Source organism: Cryptomeria japonica, chromosome 5 (genome assembly GCF_030272615.1).
Source record: "Cryptomeria japonica chromosome 5, Sugi_1.0, whole genome shotgun sequence".
Lineage (NCBI taxonomy): Eukaryota > Viridiplantae > Streptophyta > Pinopsida > Cupressales > Cupressaceae > Cryptomeria > Cryptomeria japonica.
The window spans coordinates 424,124,250-424,148,477 of record NC_081409.1 but is presented as its reverse complement, the minus strand read 5'-3'; positions in this window follow the sequence as shown (position 1 = coordinate 424,148,477).

Genomic DNA, 24,228 nt, shown 5'->3' with positions numbered 1-24,228 from the left:
ACTTGTATTAGATTTACCCTAAATAAGGACCCACATATCATGCAACATCAGACACACCTAATAGTCATCATCTGTAATTACTCCACTTTACATGTGAATTGAGACATGCTCCACATTCGCAATGTAGCACTCCATAAATGAACCAAGACATACTCTACTTTTCAAATAATCCACTTATGAATTGAGATATACTGTACACCCACAATAACACTTGACCTATAAATTGAGACATACACTTCATCTATAAGTACAAAACTCCACTAGTGAACCAAGACATACTCTACATCTAGAAGAACAAACCTAAGAAACACATCCCTTCTTATATGAATAAACCCTTCTTGATCATCCAAAAAGAAGATAAAATGAAGACCTGATGCTTCTCAAGTGGTATTCACAATCTCGAAATATAAAGCTAACTTGATATGAAAAATTCCTTCATCTTCCTCTTTGAATTCCTTTACTTTTTATAGTTTAATGTAACCTAAAAATCTTTGAAAATATCATTAGAAATGATATTGACAACTCATTTAATATAAATAAGGAATGATGCATATATATAAAAAATAAATAAATAACCATATTCAATGACAAAGATTGAATATCAAATTGAAGACAAAACACCCTTACAATAAAATTCTTATATATCTAAATAAATAAAAAATTCAATCAAATCATATAATTCCTACCTAAACCAGCCGACGCATTCTTTTTATTCATTTCCCTCGAATAGTACTCTTTCTTTAGATAAAACTGAAAAAATTGTAAAATAGAATAATATATAAAATGCCTCTTTAGCACTTCTCCAAGAAAAAAGAAAAATTAATATAATATCAATTTTCAAACTGGCGGCCTCTTTCATTCTACGCACGATATTAATTGAATGGACCGTTTCGCGAGAAAGTGGATAAGAGTTGTTGGAAATGATACAACTCTTTATTCTGCCATGTGATGTGATATAGTCTAATGTTGAAATTTTGATAGGAACATAAAAATAAATAAAATTATTATGATAATTGTGATGTTCTTTCATAATTATTATATCATCAAGATTATATTATCTTATATAAAATTGAAATGATAAGTATATGAAAACATAAACCATATTATGAACGATAGAAATAATATTAAATAATAATAAATAATAATAATAGACATTTTAGATTAAGGTGGGTTGAAATTATTACACTTGTTTTGTATTGGATTGTATAAGTTATTTTTTTTCATTTGCTTGATAATTGCCTATCAATTATCAAAAGTTTTCTATCAAATAATATAATTACTTACTAATATGCAAACATCTATTTTATTATTTACAATATTATTAATATTAATTATCAATTTAATGATATAATATTTCTAATAATTTGTAAGTCTCTAGTTAGATCACTGTAAAACCTAACCCACAAGTAAGGGATCATCAGTTAAGAATTTTTAGTGGGAAATCACGATTCGAAGTGGGAATATATGGTCTTAATCTACTAATAGTTAGGGTGACATGCTAGCCCACTAAGATTGATTGAGTACATTTGAGCCTACTAATATGATTCTTTAGGCATCATGCACATGGTTACATATTATTATGATTTAGGGTTATGTCATGTGACGTTAATAAGGACATTACTCTACATTTATTATATTTCAAGTGAGGATATTGTTATAGTATGGCTTATATGTGTATACACATAAAAATGGCTATGAGCAATTAAATAAATATTTTATATTTATTTAATAATTATCCTTCTATTAAATAGTTAATTTGAAAAAGATTAATTTATTTAATTAATTTCATGTCTTTCTATTTATTAATTAAATTAAATTAATTAATTAATTAATTCATCTATCCTATTCTTCTAATTAATTAAATATCTAATATTTAATTATCTCCTCCAAACAATTAAATATCTAATATTTAATAGTTATTCTCCTATCCTATAGTCTCAAATATTAAATGATTTCCTAAATTATTTAATCCCTTATCCAACTCATTCTTCCATCTCCACTTCATCTTCCCTTTGCCAACTCATCAATCATGTGGCTAATGAAATTAATATTTTTTAAATATTAATTCATCATTTATCTTCAACCTCCAAATTTAATGAATATTGTGTATCTACACATATTTCATAACCATTTCCTATATTCTCTCCAACACCCCCTACATTTTAGGAAAGACTTGAGTCCACTTGTCCTCTCATGCCTAAATTTTCTCCAACCATCCCTAGATTCCCTCAGTCAGTACCCCAGTCAAGGTGAGATGAGTGACACTTGTCTTCTCCTTCCCCCTTTTTCTCAACCTTCACCTTTGCTCACAACCATCCAAATCTACAGATCTGATCACGACCGTTGATCTAAGCCACATCATCTTATCCTCTCAAGGTCTATAAAATCAAGAGCTTCAGTTGAGAGAGAGTTAGACTTCAAGAGACTTCAAGTGCATTTCTAGGCAAATCATTTGTAAAACTTATGCATCTATGAGTTTTAATCTTGAAGCAAATAACATAATCATTTAGCATAAGCATTTTAACATAATCATGTAGTATTGCATATCATAGCATTTGTTAACTACCAGTTATCAATCCATTCTTCATATGCCATCTTGGAAGCTATCAGTGCATTGTCTGAGAGCACACCATTTGCAACCAGGAATAGTGGAGTTAGGACACAATGAGACATAAACCATGAAGGTAATATTAATGCTTTTATTTCATATATATTTCATGTAGTTTCATTGGTTGAGTTTGGATTTCTTGTAGCATTTCCATTTGTATTTTGTGAAACTAACTTGTTGCAGGTAGCATTCTGAGAATAAAATTCAAGTTGACACATTTTGGCGCCCACCGTGGGGCTCATGGACCTCACATATACCTTTAAAAATCTTGCAAAAAGAAAAATTAACACATTTGTAATGCAGATTCACGCATGTGTGAATTTTGACAGCACTTTTGCATCCCAGGTTAGCGCATTTGCATCTTAAGTTAGTGCATTTGCATCATAGGTTAGCGCATATGCCATGCAGGTTAGCACTTTTGTCTGAAAATCTATGCATTTGCATTATAGGTTAAAGCTTTTGGCCCTCTAGGTTAGCGCACTTATTAAAGAAATCACGCTTTTGTGTCCACAGAGCAGTGCTTTTGTAGTCTAGATTAACGCTTTTGCTCTACAAATTAGCGCTTTTGAGGGGAAATATAGCGCATATGTTAGAATAACGCTTTCATTTGCACTGACAAAATTTTCTTGCAGGTCCGAATGTCTAAGAAATTAAATTTTGTTAACTACTAACATGCAGGTGCAGGATGGTGTTTAAGGAAAATTTTATGCATTTCCTCACTTAGTTAATTAATAGCCTTATTTTGGGAAGTAATAGATCATGTCTTGCTCATTTAGTTTAACTAAGAGGATAAATTGACAGCATGTAACTTGCATTTTTAGTAACTTCTCTAAAATAGTTGCACATAGACTTTTAAAGAAAAGGCTAAAATAAACACCATGCTTGTTGGAGCAACATCTCCAAATAGGACTTAGCCAAACAATTGCTTTGAAAAGGTTAAAAAGAACACTTATATTCTGTGTCTTGAAAGTGGTAGGTATATGCTCTCCCCTTAATTGGGTGACCAAAAAGCCAAACCCACTCTTTTATGCTTTATTTACTTTCAAGCAATTAAATCCTTTAGAGGGCCTGCCTTCCTGAGTTGCCTTGATGGGGCCACTGAGAGGGGAACAACCTAAAGTGGAAACAGGCTAATACTGAGTCCTTCCAATCCACTATAAATAAATTGTGTTTGTGATGAAAGTCCCAAACAACATGTGCTGATAAGTTCATATCGACACTATGTTTCCCTATAAACCCTATGGAGCGTAACCTCTATAGGCTGGGAACCTTCTGTATTTACAGAGTTGAAAGTTCTGCATGTATGGCCACATTACTAGAAGCCTTTACTAAAAACCACTTGTACTAGTTGTCAAAATCCTTCTAGTTGTTGGCACAGGAGGTCGGACCTCTGAAGCGGCTCACACACATACGGTTCTTAGTAGAGATATAAAGTTTGCCATGGGGAGTTTTCATGAAAACTGGTGCTTGGCTACCCCAAAGAAGTGAGTGCCGAGGGTGGAGCCAGTGGGGTCAAGCATCTAAAAATCTACTTTGAATAGCGCAGCCTCGGGGGAAACCCCACGTGAGATTCAACAACTACTGTCTCAGCTTGCCATAAGATTTGTACTTGCTTGTGCATTTTGTTTATTAGACATTGTGTCTTCTATGTCTGTAACATGTTCCAAATGGTCAAAAATTGAAGAAAATTATCATCTACAAGTGAGCAAAAATTTAACAAATTGCTGAAAAAGTTTGATCGAAAGGGTAATACAAAAACTTTCCAACATTTGAAACACCAGATCAAAACCAAAGTGTCAAAACGTCAGTATCAAAATAACTCTTGAAGTAGGTTTGTCTCTAAACCATCATATATTTTTCAAACTAGCTCAACAACTAGGTCACTAATCCAACAGGTTATTCCCAAGAGGCTTCTATAAACATCAACATCCAACAAGCTATTGATTCAAACATCTTAAGTGCAAAAATCAACATCATTGTCAAGTCTCTCATTAGGATAATCAAATCCTCTATCATGAGGCTTGATCAATCTATACTAGGTTCATAATCTTGGATATATCTTTCCTATTTTGAACCTAGGTTATATCAAAATCAGAATTGCACCAACATTGGAATCAAATAAACTTGTAAATTGTCAAATGCTTATATGACTTTTAAGTATCACCTTAAGAAAAGAAAACCCAGTTATAAAGCTACTCAAAAAATAATAAGATTCTTGTATACCAATCGCAAGATCTTATTAAAACATAGGACATTCCTACACCGTTTTCGTCACTACTTACGTGGCTGCAGTATAGAGTTTGACGGTGAAATTTTGCAAAGATGTGTTTTTCAACAAAGAGACACTTTATCTCAACGAACAAATAATAGTGGTAAAATCAACAAAGCATATCTTCTTAAACCAATAATCACCTATTGAATTTGTCCTTTGGAAATTTCAATAACTTTGAAATAATCACATGCCAGTTTGGACTAGAGCCCAATACGAACAACTTAGAAAACAACAACAAATGGAGGAAGAAGATAATGTTGTATTCCAAACTTTTGGGTTTACCACTGTTGATGAAGAAGCAGTCAATAGCACCATTAGAGACCTCGAGCAAGATTCAAATTTGATAGGCTAATGGAAAAGTTGTTGGCAAAGCAAAAAGAGAAATATCTCTTGATGTTGGCAAAATCTAGGGCTAAACTACCACAAGACTTTAACATAGAAATCTTGAAACAAGATGTGGAGGCAAGTAACACCCAAAACACAGATGATCCAAATAACGAAGATGTGAACAAACAAAGTAATGAAGAAATAAGGAAGGAAAAGGATGACACAAGAAAAGAGCGTAGTGATAAAAGAACTCATGAAGAAACAAGGAGAAACTATGTGGATGATCCATTGTTAAAAATTACTCAACAAATGCAAACTCTACAACAACAGATACAAGACATGCAAAATGGAACAAGCTCCAAAAAGTATTCATTAGAAGATATATGCCCATATCCTTTCAATAAGAATTTGAATATGATACCATTTCCGCAACATTGCGAGATTCCTAAATATGACAAATATGATGGAAAATCCAAACCTCGGGATCACATTAGGGAGTTTTGTACTATGAGCATGGAATTTTCTCACGATGAAACTTACCTTATGCGTCTTTTTCCTAGGAGTTTAAATGGATAATCAATGGAGTGGTTTTCAAGATTACCATCTAGAATCAAATCTTTTGAAGAAATTGTGAATAGATTTATTTCACAATACTCCTACAATATAAGGAATGAGATAACGATGTTGGATCTCTGCAATGTTAAACAAAAGAATGGTGAATCTTTTATGATCTTCTTACAATTATGGAAATGCGTGTTTAATAGGTATACCCACGATGTACCTGATCAAGAAAAAATGGACATATTCATTGATAATCTTATCAGTGAAATGAGTTATCGACTAAGAATGCAATGTACTCCCTCTTTTGCCAAAATGATCGAGAATGGTCTGAAAATAGAGAACGCAATGGTAAAGAAAGGAGAGCTAAAACTTTACAATAATTCATACAACAACAATGACAAACCCAAGTTTTGGTCAAAGAATAGGAATGTCAGCAATGAAGGAAATGACGATAATAGTACTACAAAACAACAACAACCAATTTTTAATCTATCAAGTCAAATCCCAAGCAATAACAATCCAGAAAACAATAAAGCCAAGTCTTTTTTCTCCAATCCTCGGAGGAAATTCACAAACATTGGAGAACCTTTGGAACCATCTCTAAAAACTTTGCTTGCCAACAAATTGATTGTTTTACCAGAAGCAAGAAGTTATGAACCACCGGTCGAGCCAAATTGGTGGAATGAAAATCATTTTTGCAATTACCATCAAAATAAAGGACACCTAACAAATGATTGTCAGAGATTGAAACACCTTATCCAAGATCTAATCGATAATGGAACCATCACAGTGGATAGCCATAAGACAAATGAATCACACCTAGCTTTTAAAACTCCAGTTCCGAATTATGACAAAGGTGAACCATCCCAAATAAAAGATGACAAAGGAAAAGCCAAAGTGAATTACACTTATACATATGATGATGTGGTAAATGTAATCATTGTTAAAGATAATCCATATTCAGAGCCAATCAATGTTATTACAAGAAGCAAAGAAAAGGTTACCTTTCCAGGTATAGCAAAAGACCCAACATCCACATCACAAAAATACAATTTAGTAGAGCAATTACAAAGAATGCCTACTCAAATATCAATTATGAAACTTCTCAAGGTTTCACCTATGCATAGGGAAATTTTGGAGAAAGCTTTAGTGGAAACAACAGTTTCAAAAGATTTGGATGTAGATCAGTTCAAAAACATGGTAGGACACCTTATAGCTCCTCATTGCTTACCATTTTCTGAAAATGATTATGCATCCTTACAACATCCTCACAATGCTCCCTTACATGTTGAAGTCTCCATTAATAAAACTCGTGTTAAACGTGTACCCATAGATGTAGGAGTTGGCTTAAACATTTGTGCATTAAGTTTGATAAAAGCTTTGGGATACTCAAAAAATGCAGTAGACCCAAAAAAGAAAATAACCATCAAGGCTTATGATGAAGCAAAACATTCTTCTAAAGGAACTGTTATGCTACCAATAAGAATAGGACTGGTGGAAAGGGATACATTGTGTCAGGTTTTAGATTTGAACCTCTCTTACAATATTCTTCTAGGACGACCATGGATTCACAAGATGCAAGCAATTCCTTCTACATATCATCAATGTGTGAAATTTCCTCATGAAGGACAAGAAATCACTGTAATTGAAGATTCTAGTCAATATTGCAATAATTTGAAGCCAACACAAGATACAAGAGTTCCACATAATTGAGAATCAGTATATCCTACCAAAGAAATTCAAGCAAAGTTATGGGAAAATGTTGAGGAAAAGCTCAAATTAAATGATGAAGGAATGGGAAAATATTCTTTGCATAATTTTCCACTTTCCCCTAAGTCATATGGAAAGCCTACATATATTCAATCAAAGACATCAGAAAGAACAAAACATATGTTTAAAGGAACATTTGTTAGTGTTGGAACTCTTGAAGAGGAAAATGATGACAAAGACATTCTTGGTTGGTTGTACAAGGATGAAGATAAAACTATAGCAATAGCAATAGAAGTCAATATTCCCATGAAACAATATGGCAAAGGATATGAAATCATGCAAAAAATGGGATATGAAGGGAAAGGACCAATTGGTAAGCAACATCAAGGTATTTCAGAACCTATTTGTCCACACTCGCAATCCAAAGAAGATAAATCTAGCTTGGATATCTAAAATCCAATCAAAGGCAACATAATTATCAATAGCACAAATGGAAAAAGAAATAAGTTTCTAAAGAAGAAAATTGGCAAGAAAAGCTACATCAAGGGGCTGAAATAGTAACCAATAAACAAAAGAAGCAAGAAGAATATGAAAAGAAAGAAGAGGAGATTACCATCAAAGGTAAAGAAAAATCTTGTCAACAAGTTCTAAAAATACAAACAAATGAAAAATCTAAACAAGATATTCCAGAAGCAGTAAAAATAGAGATGGCAGAAATCAAGGAACTTTTTGCACCATACGATATTCCAGTATGGTATAGTGGAGTAATCTTAGATCGGGATTCAGAGACAGATTCAAATGAGTATGAATAGGGTCCAAATGTCTTATCTACTACATCAAGTAAGGAACACAATGAAGACCAAGCAACTATCATGAAAGAAGACTTGTCTATTGCAAAACAAAAGATGGAGTTAGAAAGAAGGCAAGAAAAACTCAAAATTCAGAGAAAAGAGATGTATGCAAAAAGAAAAGGGAATGACAAAGACAAAGAAGTAATGACACAAGAAGTACAAACAAGGATAGATCAAGCATCTGGAAATACAAGATTTTCATCAAAAGAGCAACAAGATGTATCCCGATGTGGCAAAACCATAGAAGAATTAAGAGATAATCAAGTTGGATTGACTATTAGTCTAGAAGAAGTTGAGTTTGAAAGGAGACAAAATCTAGCAAAAGAATCCTCTTTATCATGTACACAAGTATGTCAACTCCAAAATGCAAATGAGGTCAATCAAGAAGGAATTTGTAGTATTAAAGATGTGTGTGTTGATATAATCCATTCATTTAAGGGACAAACGTCAGTTGTAGAACCACTTGAGTGTGAACTACAAAATGCTAATATTGATTTTGTCAGGACTAATTCAGAGACGCTTGAGAAAGACAATTCTCAAAAATATTTAATCTATGACAATACCTATTCTATGCCAAGTTATGATAATTATGTCATGAACGTTGAAGCACCTAATGATGATAGTGATTATGGCTTACCCCTTCTCCATCTTGAACTATTTGATTGGGATAATTTAGATAACCCTAAACTGAATGTATTTTCCAATGATCATGACTTAGCTGTGTACCTTAACGCTATTGAACCCATCCCACCTAAGATATCTTCCATTATAGAATCAAGTGATGTTTCTCATAGTCAGGAGAATGCCAAACTTTCCAGTTGCAAAAGCGAAATAAAACAAGGAAAGAGACCTATTATTGAAAACCATTTCATGGCAACACTAGATCAATCAAAAGGGAAAACAAAGGACGTATCTGATGGTGAAAACCTCTTTGAGGCACTAGAAGATGGAAAGTTTGACATTCTTCCTACATATTTTTTAGGAGAGATCTGCTATCTTGATAGAACCAACAGAAGCAGTAAACATTGGTACATCAAAGGATCCTAAAATACTTCATTATGCTGGCTCATTATCAGAAAAAGAGAGGAAAGAATACATGGAATTATTTAAGCAAAGACAAATAAATTTTTCTTGGTCTTATGCAGATATACTAGGACTTAATCCAGATCTTATCATGTATCATCTTAATGTGGATTTAAAAGCAAAACCGGTTAAGTAGAAGCTATGAAAGATGCATCCACACATTGCTCTTCTTGTAAAAACTGAGCTGAAGAAACTATTAGAAGTGGGTTTTATAAGACTTTTTGCTTATCCAGAATGGGTTTCAAGTATTGTACCAGTATCAAAACCAGATAAAAGCATAAGAGTCTGTACAAATTTTAGAGATCTGAATAAATCATGTCCAAAAGATGATTTCCTGCTACCAAACATTGATATAATAGTGGACTTATCAGGAGAGCATGAGATGTTTTCATTAATGGATGGCTTCTCAAGATATAATCAAATAAGAATTGCACCTGAAGATCAAAAAAGACAACTTTCACTAGTGCATGGGGAATGTATTGCTGGAATGTTATGCCATTTGGGCTTAAGAATGCAGGAGCGACTTATCAAAGGGCTATGACAACAATTTTCCATGATATGATGCATACATTTTTGGAAGATTATGTTGATGACATACTTGCAAAATCTCATACAAGACAAGAACATTTGAACATCTTAAGCAAGATTTTTGACAGGTTGGAAAGATATCAATTGAGATTAAATCCAAAGAAATGTGCATTTGGGGTAACCTTTGGAAAGCTCCTTGGGTACATTATATCATCTCATGGAATTGAAGTAGATCCTGAAAAAGTCAAAGCTATCATGGATATGGAGTCACCTAAGAACATAAGTCAATTGCGATCTTTACAAGGAAGATTGCAATCAATCAAGAGATTTGTTTCTCAGTTAGCAGATAGATGTCTTCCATTCACCCATCTTCTACAAAAAAATATTCCATTCAAATGGGATCTAAAATATGAAGAAGCTTTTTTGCAAATAAAAGAATATCTTATGAGTCCTCCAGTACTGATATCACCAACCAAAGGGAAACCATTGTTACTCTATGTCTCAGCAACAAATGTATCATTAGGCGCTCTCCTAGTTCAACATGATGATGAAGGAAAAGTAAGAGCAGTTTATTATATCAGTAGAATGCTTGTTGGTTACGAATTAAATTATTCCTCAATAGAAAAGACATGTCTAGCAGTTGTATTTGCAACTCAGAAGCTGTGACATTATATGCTAATTCATTTTGTGAAACTAATAGAAAAGATAGATCCCCTCAAATATTTGTTGAGCAAGTCAACATTGACAGGGAGACTAGCCAAATGGGTTATGATACTGAGTGAATTTTATATAGAGTATGTTGACTGAAAAACTATCAAGGGACAAGTCATCACTGGTCAATTGGCTGACACACCTTTATAAAATGACATGCCTTTGCACATCAAATATTCCTGATGCAGATATCTTGACAGTCAGTACAAACTTTTGGGAATTATACTTTGATGGTTCTTATACACAATATGGATCAGGCACAAGAATATTTTTCATCACACCTCAGGGACACACAATTTCAAAATGATATAGACTGTGGTTTCCATGCACCAATAATACTGCAGAGTATGAAGCATTGGCTATTGGGATTAAAATGGCCATTGAATGGAACATCAAAGAACTACATGTCTATGGTGATTCACAACTTATTATCAAACAAATAAATGATGAATATCAAACAAAGGATGATAAGCTTATGCCATACAAATAGCTGATAGATGAGTTTAAAGAACACTTTAAAGAAATATCATTCACCCAAATTCCAAGAAATGAGAATAAAGCGCAGATGCAATGGCTACAATAGCATCTCTCTTGCAAAATAAGGAGAATCAACAACATTACAAATTTCTCATAGAAGATATCTTAACCCCTACCATTCAATCCCAACATACCTACCAAATTTACCATATATCAGGCACCAGTCAATCCTCATATGGTCAAACTTAACAGTATTTAAAAGGAAATATCCTTCCTCTTGACTTATCTTGAAATTGAAGAAGGAATTTTATCCATTAGTCCTCTCACTATACTATTATTTCTGATATCCTATATAGGTGTGGTCTAGATGGTACTTTGTTGAGATGTCTTGAACAAGAAGAATCTAAGAAAGTTCTTAACGACATTCATGCAGGTATTTGTGGCACACACTCAAGTGGTTTAACATTGGCTAAGAAACTTCTTCATATGGGTTACTTTTGGCCTACTATGGAGAGAGATTCATTCACATATGCTAGAAAATACAAACAATGTCAGATCCATGGGAATCTCATTCATGCACCAACACAAGAGTTATATCCTATGACAAGGTCATGGCCATTTTCACAATGATGCCTTGATTTGGTAGGAAAGATTAATCCCTCATCTTCTAATGGACATAAGTTTATTCTGATTGCTACTGAATATTTTACTAAATGGATTGAAGCAGTGCCTTTAACAATAGTGGCAGGAAAACAAATATCATCATTTATTTTGAATTATATAATCTGTCGCTATGGAGTTCCTATGACCATTATCACTGATAATGGAAGACCATTCAAAAATCAAGATGTGAAGGAGCTATGTGAACAATTTCATATCCAACATAGGTTTTATACTCCATATTATCCATAGGGAAATGGTCAAGATGAGGCATCAAACAAAACTATCTTGAAAATCTTGAAGAAAATAGTCAATGAAGCTGGAAAAGACTGACACATTCAGCTAAATCCTTCTCTTTGGGCATACCAAACTAGCATCCGCACTCTAATAGGGGCAACTCCATATTGATCAGAAGCCATATTACCTATAGAAGTAGAGATACCTTCTCTATGAGTATCCTTGCAAGGTCTTATAGCAGAAGAAGAACAACTAGTCTCTCGACTCAAGGAGCTTGAATTGATTCAGGAACATCGCCAAAATGCAACAAATCATTTAAAAGTATATCAACAAAGAATGGCAAGAAGCTCTAACCACAAAGTCAAGCCACACATTTTTCAGATTGGAGATATAGTTCTAAGGGAGAATCCAAGAAATTAGCAAGACCAAGAAAAGGAGGGAAAATTTGAACCAAATTGGCTAGGATTTTTTGTCATAGTAGCAGCATATGGATCAGGAGGATATAGGCTATCTACCCCTGAAGGTGATTGGTTTGATGAACCTATCAATTCTATCCATCTCAATAAATTCTATGCTTGAGATATAAAGTCCTGAAAAAATCAACAAAAAGCACATAAAGTCCTAAAAAAATCCCCCCAAAAAATAAAAATATATACAAAATATGGAAAAAATGCAATAAATTTAGATGGTGAAAACCTGGTAAACAGGTGCTATCTAAAAAAGTGAGTTCCTCCATCTATGAAGATCACTTTGTGCACCTACCCACTCCATCCTATCACATCTATCACTTCCATCTATCTGACCTTATCCATTTCATCTTTCGCATCCATTGCTCTGAACCATTTAGCAAGAAATATGTTGCTTACCATCAGTTATAAATCTTTGATATACTTGTCGTAGTCACTATCTTAGATTTTATCAAAATCAATCATATCTGCAACACCGAACAAAAGGATGGAGAATCTTTTTCATCATTTTTACAAAGATGGAGAAATCTAGCCAGCAGATGCTCTTATGAAATTCCACAAAAACAAATGGTAGAGATATTCACCAAGAATGTTAACAAAGATATTGGTTATGATCTAAGAAAAGCTTGTTTGTCCACCTTCAAGGACGTCATTGAAAAAGGCTTAGCAACAGAGAAGGTCCTAATTGAGCAAGGCATCGTCAAAATATTCAAAGAAAACAAAGAGGACTATAAAGGAAAAGACAAGCCAAGATTTTGGAATAAAAACAAGAACACAATCAATGATGGTGTTGTTGATGCCAATACAGTGTGACCCAAAATCATTTTTTTGGGATCAAGCTCTACAAACAATCAAGTGAATACTCAAACAACTTCAAAGTCATGAAGGAAATACACCCCATTGGGAGAACCACTTGAGTCAGTTTTCAAAAAGCTAGTGGCAAACAAGATAATCACAATTCCATATTTGCCTCCATATGAACCAAAGGTTAAACCAAATTGGTGGAATGATGATGAGTATTGTGAATTTCATAAAAGCAAGGGACATAAAATAGGAAATTGCCATCGACTAAAGAACATCATACAAGATCTCATTGATAGAGGTGACATTGAGATTGAAGGACACTCATCCAATCAAGAACATGAAATGTTTAAGGGCCCATTCCCAAAACATGACAAGGGAAAAGCTAAAGCCATAGATGACCAAACCAACTATACCAGAGAATCTTATAACTATGATTCAACTATCAATCACATCTCGATGGACAATTATGTCTCTACTATTATCATCAAGGACAAAACGTCTGAGAATTCTACCCAAAGACCCAATATTGTCCTAAACGGCATTGGATCTTCTTCCGAACCTACCTCTGAATGTAATGTTACAACTCGTCAAGGTAAATTCACTTTGCAAGGTGCTCCAGCCAAAAACACAGCTTTCTCATCAACCAAGCCTGAGTATGACCTTGTAGAATAGTTAGGGAAGACACCCGCACTTATCTCCATCCTTGAGCTTTTACGCATATCCCCTGCACATAAAGTCATTATTGATAAAACTTTGAGAGACACTTCCATCCCTACTGATCTGAACGTGGACCAGTTTCAAGCCATGGTGGGATACCTTTCCATTCCACACTCCCTTACATTCACAGAAGCCGATGATGCCTTCGTAAGTCAGCCACATAATGCACCATTACACATTGAAGCCTTCATACACAAACATCAAATAAAACGAGTCTTGATAGATGGAGGAGTAGGTCTGAACATTTGTACATTGAGCACTATTAAACAATTGGGATATTTTGACAAGGCTGTAAATTCTATAAACAAAATTACCATCAAGGCATATGATGATGAAGAGCATTCATCCAAAGGCACAGTCACCTTACCTCTCAGAGTTGGGTCAGTTACGAAGGATGTGGTTTGTCATGTCCTTGATCTAGATCTCACATACAACATATTGCTAGGATGTCCATGGATTCATGAGATGAGCGCAGTACCATCTACATATCATCAATGTATCAAGTTTCCACACAATGGAGTTGAAGTGACTGTCAAAGCTGACCCAAATCCATTCATATATTGCAACAATGTGTGAGCTCGATCATAAATAACAATCCCAGTCAATCGATAAGCTATTCCATCATCAACATATGTGGATCCAGAATCATTAAAAGCTTCTACATCCAAACAAATAGAGCTCAAAGAAAAGTTCAAGTTTAAAGACATGGGATGTGGTGAGTATATCTTCCATGTTGACCAACTCCCACTATCTCCTAAGACATTCAGTCGACAGGAACAATCTATAAACAATTTGCAAGGAATTGGGTGTGAACCACCTAGTGTTGTGGCTACTAAGTCTGAATGCAAATCTCCTCTATTGGTGCAAGCATCTTTTGATATCAATAATCCTAAGAGTGGTTCCAGCGAAGAATCTATTGAGCGTATCGCCAGCCCTCTTGAGAACTCACATAGCTTTACGATTTCATCCACTCATTCCATTTCCACTCCTATCCTAGACTTGGATCAACAAGAATTACAAAAAACCTTACTAATTGGGGATCAAAAATCAAGATTTGAAAAGAAAAATCTAAAAGTCAAAAATAAAGAAAAGTCCTTTAGTCCAAATCAAATCAAAAGCTATTGGACTCTGAAAAAATCAAGGTCAAGGATAAAAATTCTATGAAAGAAAAAGAGTAAGAGATGATTTCCCCTAATATCAAAATAATTGGGGGCAAAAGTTCTAAAATTTCAAGTCAAAAAGCATACTTGTTGATCCTAAGTCTCCATCATGCTATCCTACTTTCACTTCTTTTCACAATCATAAACCTTCATAACTCATCCACTTGTTCCACACATCCATCCCCTTTTGGCGATACATTATGGACCTTTAATGGAGCTTCCTTGAAGGAATTTGTTATCAGGGATGCCCAAACTTCTTTAGGTGACACGCATATGGGCCTATGTATTCCACACACTAGTAATTCTATCTCAATTCCTTTATCAAGGAAGATAGCCACTCGAGTTACACATCATTCAGTCAAGGAACAATGTAGTTACAATCATAAAGTCAAGCTTCACACATTTGAGGTAGGTGACTTAGTTCTCAGAGAAAATCCTAAAAATTAGCAAGATAGAGAGAAGAAGGGCAAGTTCGAACCAAACTGGCTTGGTCCTTACATCATCACAACAACATATGGATCTAGTGCATATCAGCTTTCAACTCCAGGTGACGAACCTTTGGAGGATCCTATCAACAACATGTACCTTCACAGGTTTTACACATAGCTATTTAGAGTATCCCAATTCAAAAATACAAAAAAATTCAAAAAAATAAAAAAATACAAAAAAAAATCATAAAACATAAAAAATTGTTACTTGGTGAAACCCTGGCAAACAGGCGCCTTGTGACAACAAAAAAAAATTAAAAAAAAAAAAAAAAAGTAAAGAAAAAACATTTCATCCAACGGTGAAAACCACTTTGGTGGTGCCCTGGGCAAGTCCCATGGTGAAAAATGGGTCACCAGTGCCATGCGTAGAGATATTGCTCCTCCCTCCTTCAGTATTCACTTTTATCCTTTCACTTTTTGCACACACTCATGACCTATCCATCCATATTAAACTTACCCATTCCCATTATGACTTGTTATTGATCTACCTAAGATTGGTTAGCCATTCAAAAAACCTTCCTTTTCGCCCCTTTCCATCCATAATAAACTTACCCATTCCCATCATGGCTTGTTATTGATCTACCTAAGATTGATTAGCCATTCATAAAACCTTCTTTTTCACCCCTTTCCATCCATAATAAATCAGCTCCTATCTGTGGCTAAGGCAAATCCTACGTCTAGTAATGGGTGTGGAATTGAGAGCATCGCCTATTTCGAGGAGTACAATTTCTTCCAATTTTCTTTAGTCTATCCGTGCACAATCCGCAATAAAGTAGCATTTGCATCGCCAATTCACAATAAAGTTCCATCTTCGCAATAAAGTATCAGTTTCATGGATTCAGTCAGTTTCAGATGAGACATAGTAGCAACAATGGGCTTCAACAAATCAAATCTTTCAACAGACTTAGACAACATTATGGTTCAGTGCTATCTATCCTTTTGTGAAAGTAAACATTGTGACCACAATCAAATAAGAATTATACAAGTGACAAGAGACACTAAACTTGAGGACTATAGTGAATGTTGGTGTCGAGTCTTGGTTTTCTTTTGATTTTTATCTTTTGGTGACATGTCTTTTAGCTTTTCCGAGATGTCTTTGACTAGAAAGGTGAGGATGGGGTATTGTCACCTATTTTTCTTTGCTATTTGTGGATTGTCACTTAGTAATGCTATGACTCATCCAAGGATATGAGGACACTGTGAGTCTAGTATGAACTGGGGCATTCCTTGTTTGTGACTATCTTATCTCTATGCAAACAGGTACAATGACTTTCTGGGTCAAACATATGCCTCGATTGTCATAACCTACTTGTCATAATAAAGGTCAATGATGATAACGCACAAGAAGCTCTCTCACTTCCATATCTTCTATGTTCCATTCCCCTTTCTTGATTGACCTCCATCGTCCTTCTTGAGTCCGTTTAGCCTGCTATCACACGACTGAGTATAATGACTCACCAAAAAAATATCTGCATTTCATGTAGTTTGCACCTGCATTACCACATATAAGCATTCATACATACATATAGATATCACAATTTCATCACATCCTACACACAACACATATTAGCACATTTTACATCCTTATCATATTCATCTACATTTCATACATTCACATTTGCATTGGCATAACATATTAAAAACATAAAAGAACAAAAATATTGCATTTCATCATGTACATATTTGAATCCATAACATAATCATCACATAGGTACACATGCATATAGCTGCCGCAAAGATGAATCATCTCATATACATATAATCAAAAGTGTCATGATACAATGATGTCAAAATCATATGGCTACAATCACCCGAAGGTGTCTACATCATAATACAAAATGGTACAAAAATGATATATAGGGAGCCCTCTAAGGCTATGATGAACTCCCTCCCTAGGAACTAACTCCCCATTGATTGGTATCCTCAGATTCCTGTAAACATCCTCTAAGGTGATTGTCTTCTCACCCATCGACAAATGGAAACTACAAGTCTTTGAGTGCCATCTCTCAGCTAGTGCAGTCAGCAATCCCATGTTCCCTCGAAACTCAGGCACATACAAAATATGTCGCAGGCCCATAGCTTGAACTACTACTTTCTCCTTTACTATCAGCTCTACTTGCAAACTCTGAGTCGATGAGAATCTCTCTCATGACTCCAACATCGGTAGGTCCTCCCACAATCAAGCAAATCAATTGTGTCAATCATAGTGGCGTTCCCTGTTCATCACAAAATGCTGCTTTTTATCCTAGTGGTACTCACTGTTCATCACAAAGTACTACGTGTTTTTGCACTCCCTGTTCATCACAAAGTGCTAGTCATATTTGCACTCACTGTTCATCACAAAGTGCTTCTCTTTTTGGTACTCCCTGTTCATCACAAAGTACTATGTCTTGGTACTCACTGGTCATCACAAAGTGTCTCGATCTATTCTAGTCTTCCCTAGAGGACCTACTTGAGTGTATCATCTCAGTAGCTTATCCAATCGACAACATATGTTCATCACAGAACTACCGATTTGCCCTAGAAGACATAAATGTGCTTACATATTGCACAGATGCACCTGGCACAAACACAGACACGCCTAAGCATTTTTTGACCTTGTTTGACATACCTTAAGTGCATTTATTGCACTACCTAACATGCATTAATGACAACATTTATTACAACAAAGTACAAGGAGGTTTTGTGGTACTTACCGGCTCTCCTACCTCTGCTGGCCTCTAAAATTGGCAAACGCAATCAAATCTATGTACCAATTCCATCACTACTGACTATTGCTACTCTATTCTCTCTCTGCACTCTGATCTCTTGGATGTGTGGATGACAATAAGGATGTTTTCCCCTCGTGGTCTATCTTATAGACTACCCTAGCCCTAGCCCTCGTTTCCCGAGTGAGTCTTCATTATCCCGTGACTCTGTCACTCTATCCTATCCGGTCAGTCCATTCTAGCCTTTCTTTCTTATCGAGAGATTCTTTGTGATCTTTTCAAACATATGCGTCCAATCTCTCGAGGGGGCAATATCATTTCCATCTTGGAGCAACATTGTATCAGTTCATCTTATCTTCTTTGAAACAACGCGACAAGCTGCATTGTCTCAAAGAGGGGCAAAATGTAGACACCTAAAATTGTCATGTCTAATTAAATAAATATTTTTATTTATTTAATTATTTTAGCCTAATTCTTCTATTAATTAAATAAATCTTTATTTATTTAATTAATTCATTTATCCTCTTCTAGCTTTATTTCTCATTTAAATAAATACATTTATTTATTTAAATTATCCTTTTCCTGAATTAAATAAATATTTTATTTATTTAATTATCCCACTTCTTCTATTAATTAAATAAATCTTTATTTATTTAATTAATTCATTAGCCTTTTCTATCCATGACACATGCCATTCATCTCTTAATTCCTACACTACCTACCCTTTAATGATAGCCAACTATTTATCTTTTGCACCTCTCAATCTTATCCCTCCATTTCTTATGGTGTCTTCTATATAAGAGGATACTTCCTTCATTATCAACCCTAATCAATCGATACATCCTGACTAACTCAATTACGCACTCGACTACACTACGCCTTTGCACTTTCATATGTGATCCTACTTGCAACCACATTGCCGTTCTTTGTTGAGCTCTTGTGCATACATAAAATCTGAGAGCAAATATATCAAGCAAGATCAATGGAGATAGGAAGAATGGAGATCCAAACCCTATTGGACATGTGATGGTATAATCTTTGTGATTTCATTTGATTTGCATTGTCTTAGGTAATCTTCATATGTTATGGTGGATCTTTGTTGTTGTTAGGCTAGGGTTTTGTGGTTGAATTCATTTAGTCTTTCAATATTGTTGTTTCCACTTTTCACCATAAACACATACATCCATAATAAAATTTTATTTCCACTGGGGGCAAAATCCTAATTCATTTTTGCTAAGGTGATCTTTTGAATCTTTGAAAATCCAAAACATTCGAAAAACTTAGAAAAACCAAAAACACCTAAGATTTTGAAACAGATAACGAGCAACAAAGTAATGAAAATCAAGGCATTTCATCAACAACTGAATCATGAAACTCAGAAACTGAAGAATCAACTAGCAAGTAATTAAGGATTATCAAAGATCATTCATTAAGATGATTATATCAGTTAATGACCATAAGAAAGTGTGAATGACATACAAGATTTAGTGTTTATATCTTGATTTTATTGCTAATCACATACTCTATGCAACTCAAGGATGTCCATGACTAGAGAAGCTATGATGAGGCATGATTATTTTTCTTTGATTACTGTCTATGGTTTATCTCTTACTACGGTATGTACTTGTCTCAGGATATGATCAGAAAAAGATCAAGGAAGACGTTCCAAGTCATGCATGAAAGGAGATAATCCTTGTTTGTTCTACAAGCAATACTTAGGTCAACTTGACTCATTATATCGAGTTGCTTGTATTAACTTGCTATATAAAAATCCATGTAAGAAATACTTAGGTCATCTTGAATCATTATGTCAAGTTGCTTGTGTTGGCAAATGCACACTCCAATGAGAAATTGTAGGTGATTGAAGGTATTGTCATTGATGGCAACCTTGCAATCATATGGCACTGACATCGGCAGAATCTACACCGACAGATAGTTTACTGGAAGCGACAAAGATGATTACCGGCACCCCAGTCGACAGGATTTTGTTTATTACATTTTGTATTTAATCGTAATATCTTTTTATAAGCCAACAAGGCGAATTGTAATAGGACTCATATATAAGTATGAGATCTTATAGATCATTTGTGTAAGAAAGAATAGGCAGATGCAAACATGTGAATATTAAAGCAAATTTTGGAGTAAGGTTTATGGTTATTTTGTGAGCTTAAATCGGTACTGAACTTGGCATAGCAGATGCTGAACCGAAGCAGTACATTGTATTGGATTTGCATAATCTATTTTGTAATTCAATGAGACTTCCTTTTGTAATTAAGTAGTTAGCTTTAGGCAGTTGGCCTTCCTACATGTCCAGGCCCCTATTGTAAGTAATATTCATTTATTGGCTAGTGAATGAATATTGTGGGTCACAAATCCCACTGAGGTTTTTCCCACACTAGGTTTCCTCGTTAAAAATATTGTGTTATGGTGTGATTTCTATGTTGTGCTTATTGTTCTTATTTACTGCATTAATTTTGGTTTACCGATACACTGTTTTGGAATGCAATTTACTTAATAAGTTCAAAAAATCCATTAACTGGTTAGATACTGATTCACCCCCCCGCTCTCAATATCTTTGGGAATCCTAATAGCTTTTATTTTCTTACAACATTTTAAAGCTCAAGGATGAAATCAAAGCACTGTTACAAAGATAGCATATGAATAATGGCAGCATCATTTTTTGTTAGATCATTTTTAGATTAGCTCATTATTCATCTGCATTATAAGCATTCATTGTTAGTTACATTATAAGCATTTCATTTCATTCAAAGATCAACGGTCATAAATAAAGATTGAGTATACTTGGACAAACAAAAATAATTTGCATTTAATCATTATAGGTGCATTCATTTTTTAGAATCATTTTAATCATTATCCATTTTCATTTAGTTACATTTCATCAATTGCATTAGTTTGCATTTAATTAAGTGCATTTCATTAATCATGTAGTGTATCATCATTATTATTTGCATTATCATTCCATTACCGATCATTTAATTTCATCTTTACACTTAGATTCATAATCATTATAAACATTACATATAAACTCAAAAAAAAACAAAAAAAAACAAACATTTCATGTAGATCATTTGCATTTACATCATCATAAATCAAAAGCAAATCAATCATTCATTTTGCATTTCCATATAGATCATTGCATTTTGTATCATTTACATATCATTTAAGTTAGTAATCATTTTCATTTTGCATCCAAGGTCGTCAAAATTAAAAATCAACAAAAGCATTTATCATTGCATCATCATCAAATAAAGTAACATGCATAAATATCATCATCCATATAATCACTGCATCCATATAATCAAAGCATATAGATCATCATCAAATAGAACATACATAATAAGGATCATCATCATATAGAGTCCATGTCTTCATATAGATCATCATAAAGCAATAAAAAGTCCAAGTATACAATGATATCAGATAAACAATACAAGTTCCTCCAAATCAAGTCAAGGCTATCTTGTACCACTACCACCTAAGTCTGTCTGTCTCTATGGCTGTGGGTGGGAAGATCCTCCAGATACCTATCTCCCATGATCACTACTCCTCTAAGGAGGTCCCATGACCCCACCACTGCTAGTATCCATCAACACGATGGTATGATAACTACCCGCTCTCTGGCTCTCTGCAACTACCTCCTCATATCGTTGTTGCCAGTGGGAAGTCTCCTTCCTGACTTGAACTAATTCTCTAACAGTGTCAACTGAGAGAGTACCTGATCCAACTTGTTGAATATGATCAAGAAGGCCTTGAGTATCCTGTTATCTCCTGACAACTCTATCCCTCTCAGCCATGAGAGTCTGCACCTGTGCTCGAAGCTGATCAATCTGTGCTCTAAGACTATCAATGGTCTCCTTCTCTGGCATATCATTCTCTGGTGCATCCTGCTCTGGCAAATCCTATTGTGGTGCATGAACCCCAATCCCCTCCTCACCACCTCCCTGTCCACCTGTTGGCATCTCCATCCGAGTAGCTCTTAGAACTCGTCGTCTAATAAGTGGAACATGATCCTCAGGATCCTCATCATCTCCACCATGAGCTGCAATAACTCTAGGGTCTAGCTGAATCTGACCAAAATCAATGCCTCCCGTAACCCCCATCTAGTCTAGCCATTTGCCTCCTCCTGTCAATGACAACCCTCTCGGTGATCTCATCCCTGCCCTACCAGTATCCCTCCCAATCCATCCAACATCTCTCCCACCCATAGAACGTGGTCTCCCAATCCTGCCAACCGGTCCAAATGGTCCTCCATGAACTCTCAATCAACCTCCCCTTTGTCCAGGTCTCCTACCACCACCACCTCCATCCCCACCCTCATCTCCACCTCCCTCAACCTCCTAAGCAGCTCTGAGCTCTCATCTTCGTCTACGTCTCCTCACACCTGGATCATCTGAATCATCATCCTCATCTCCTAAGCTGTGAGAAGGATTTGTTGGATCAGTAATACGAGGAAATGGATGAGCTAGTATATACTGAGCATAATCTGCAGTAACCCCAAGATCAAGAATGTGCAATCTCATATCATAAGCCACTCTCGGAGTAGCAAGAAACTCTGCGTGAGCAATCTCAAATGACAACGAAGGTCCCCAATCTCATCTATCTCTATACCGCCGAGCATATATTGTCACACCAGTAGGCATAGGCTAGATGATACCAAACTGTCTAAGAATGCGACTAATCAACTGTCGCTCAATAATGTAAAGAGTCTGACCAATGTGATATCTACTTTGCATGATAAATGGTAATGTCTGTGCATCATCCATCCATGGCTCAAAATCAACATAAGGTCTCCAAGTAATGCTATCCAATGAATCAAGCACCCAACACCAATACTCCATCTTACCCATCTTATGCTGAGTAAGGATACCTGCATAAAAATACACATATGACTGTCTCTCTCCATGAACTCTATGATGGATAAGCATATGACCGTCTCTCTCCACGAACTCTATGATGGATAGGCTAAGTCACAGCAATGCTCTCCTAGCACCAGATCTGCAATAAAGTGCATCATGTAGACAAACTAGCAGTCTCATCATACACCACCTGATGAAGATCATGATATAAATGTGCCAACATACAAACACCCCAAGCATATCGAGTATGATGTTGCATCATACTTAGGAGAATCTCACCCCATCCAACAGCAAAACCTTAGGATCGCCTATCAGGACAAATAAATCCTCCAATCAAACCATCAAGAATCACAAGGAGAGTCTTGTAATACATCACCATATCCTCCCATCAGATCTCTCCTCTAGAAATGTTATCATCAGCAAAAACGGCTCTGCAATCCTCTATCCCAACATGATCCTAAAAATCATATTGCACTAACTCGCCAGTCACTAGGATGTGCAGAGTCCTATAGACATCCTCAAGCGTCACACTAATCTCACCCATGGGCAAGTGGAAAGTGTTATGCTCACTATGCCATCTCTTGGCTAACGCTGTCAACAATCCTCTATTATGCGTAATCTCAGACATATACAACAGATGACGTAAATCGCAAGCATCTATATGTCTAACCTTTGCTTGTGTCAGCTCTGACACTAAATGATGTACTCCCGATAATTTCTCCCGACATTAGAGAACATCAAGTTTCTCCTATTTATCAAGAGAATCAGATCAATCATCACTTATCTATCTATCAAATCAAAGCGATCGCTAATCTATCAAATCTATCAAATCAATCAAATAAAACTGAAGCAACTTAAGCTATCAAATCATTTTAAAACCTATCAATCATGGTTTTCTATCCATCACTGAGTTCAATCAAAACTCTGCTAAGCTCTTGCATCAGAAACTAAATCAGTTTCTTAGAGCTACTCTATCAAAACA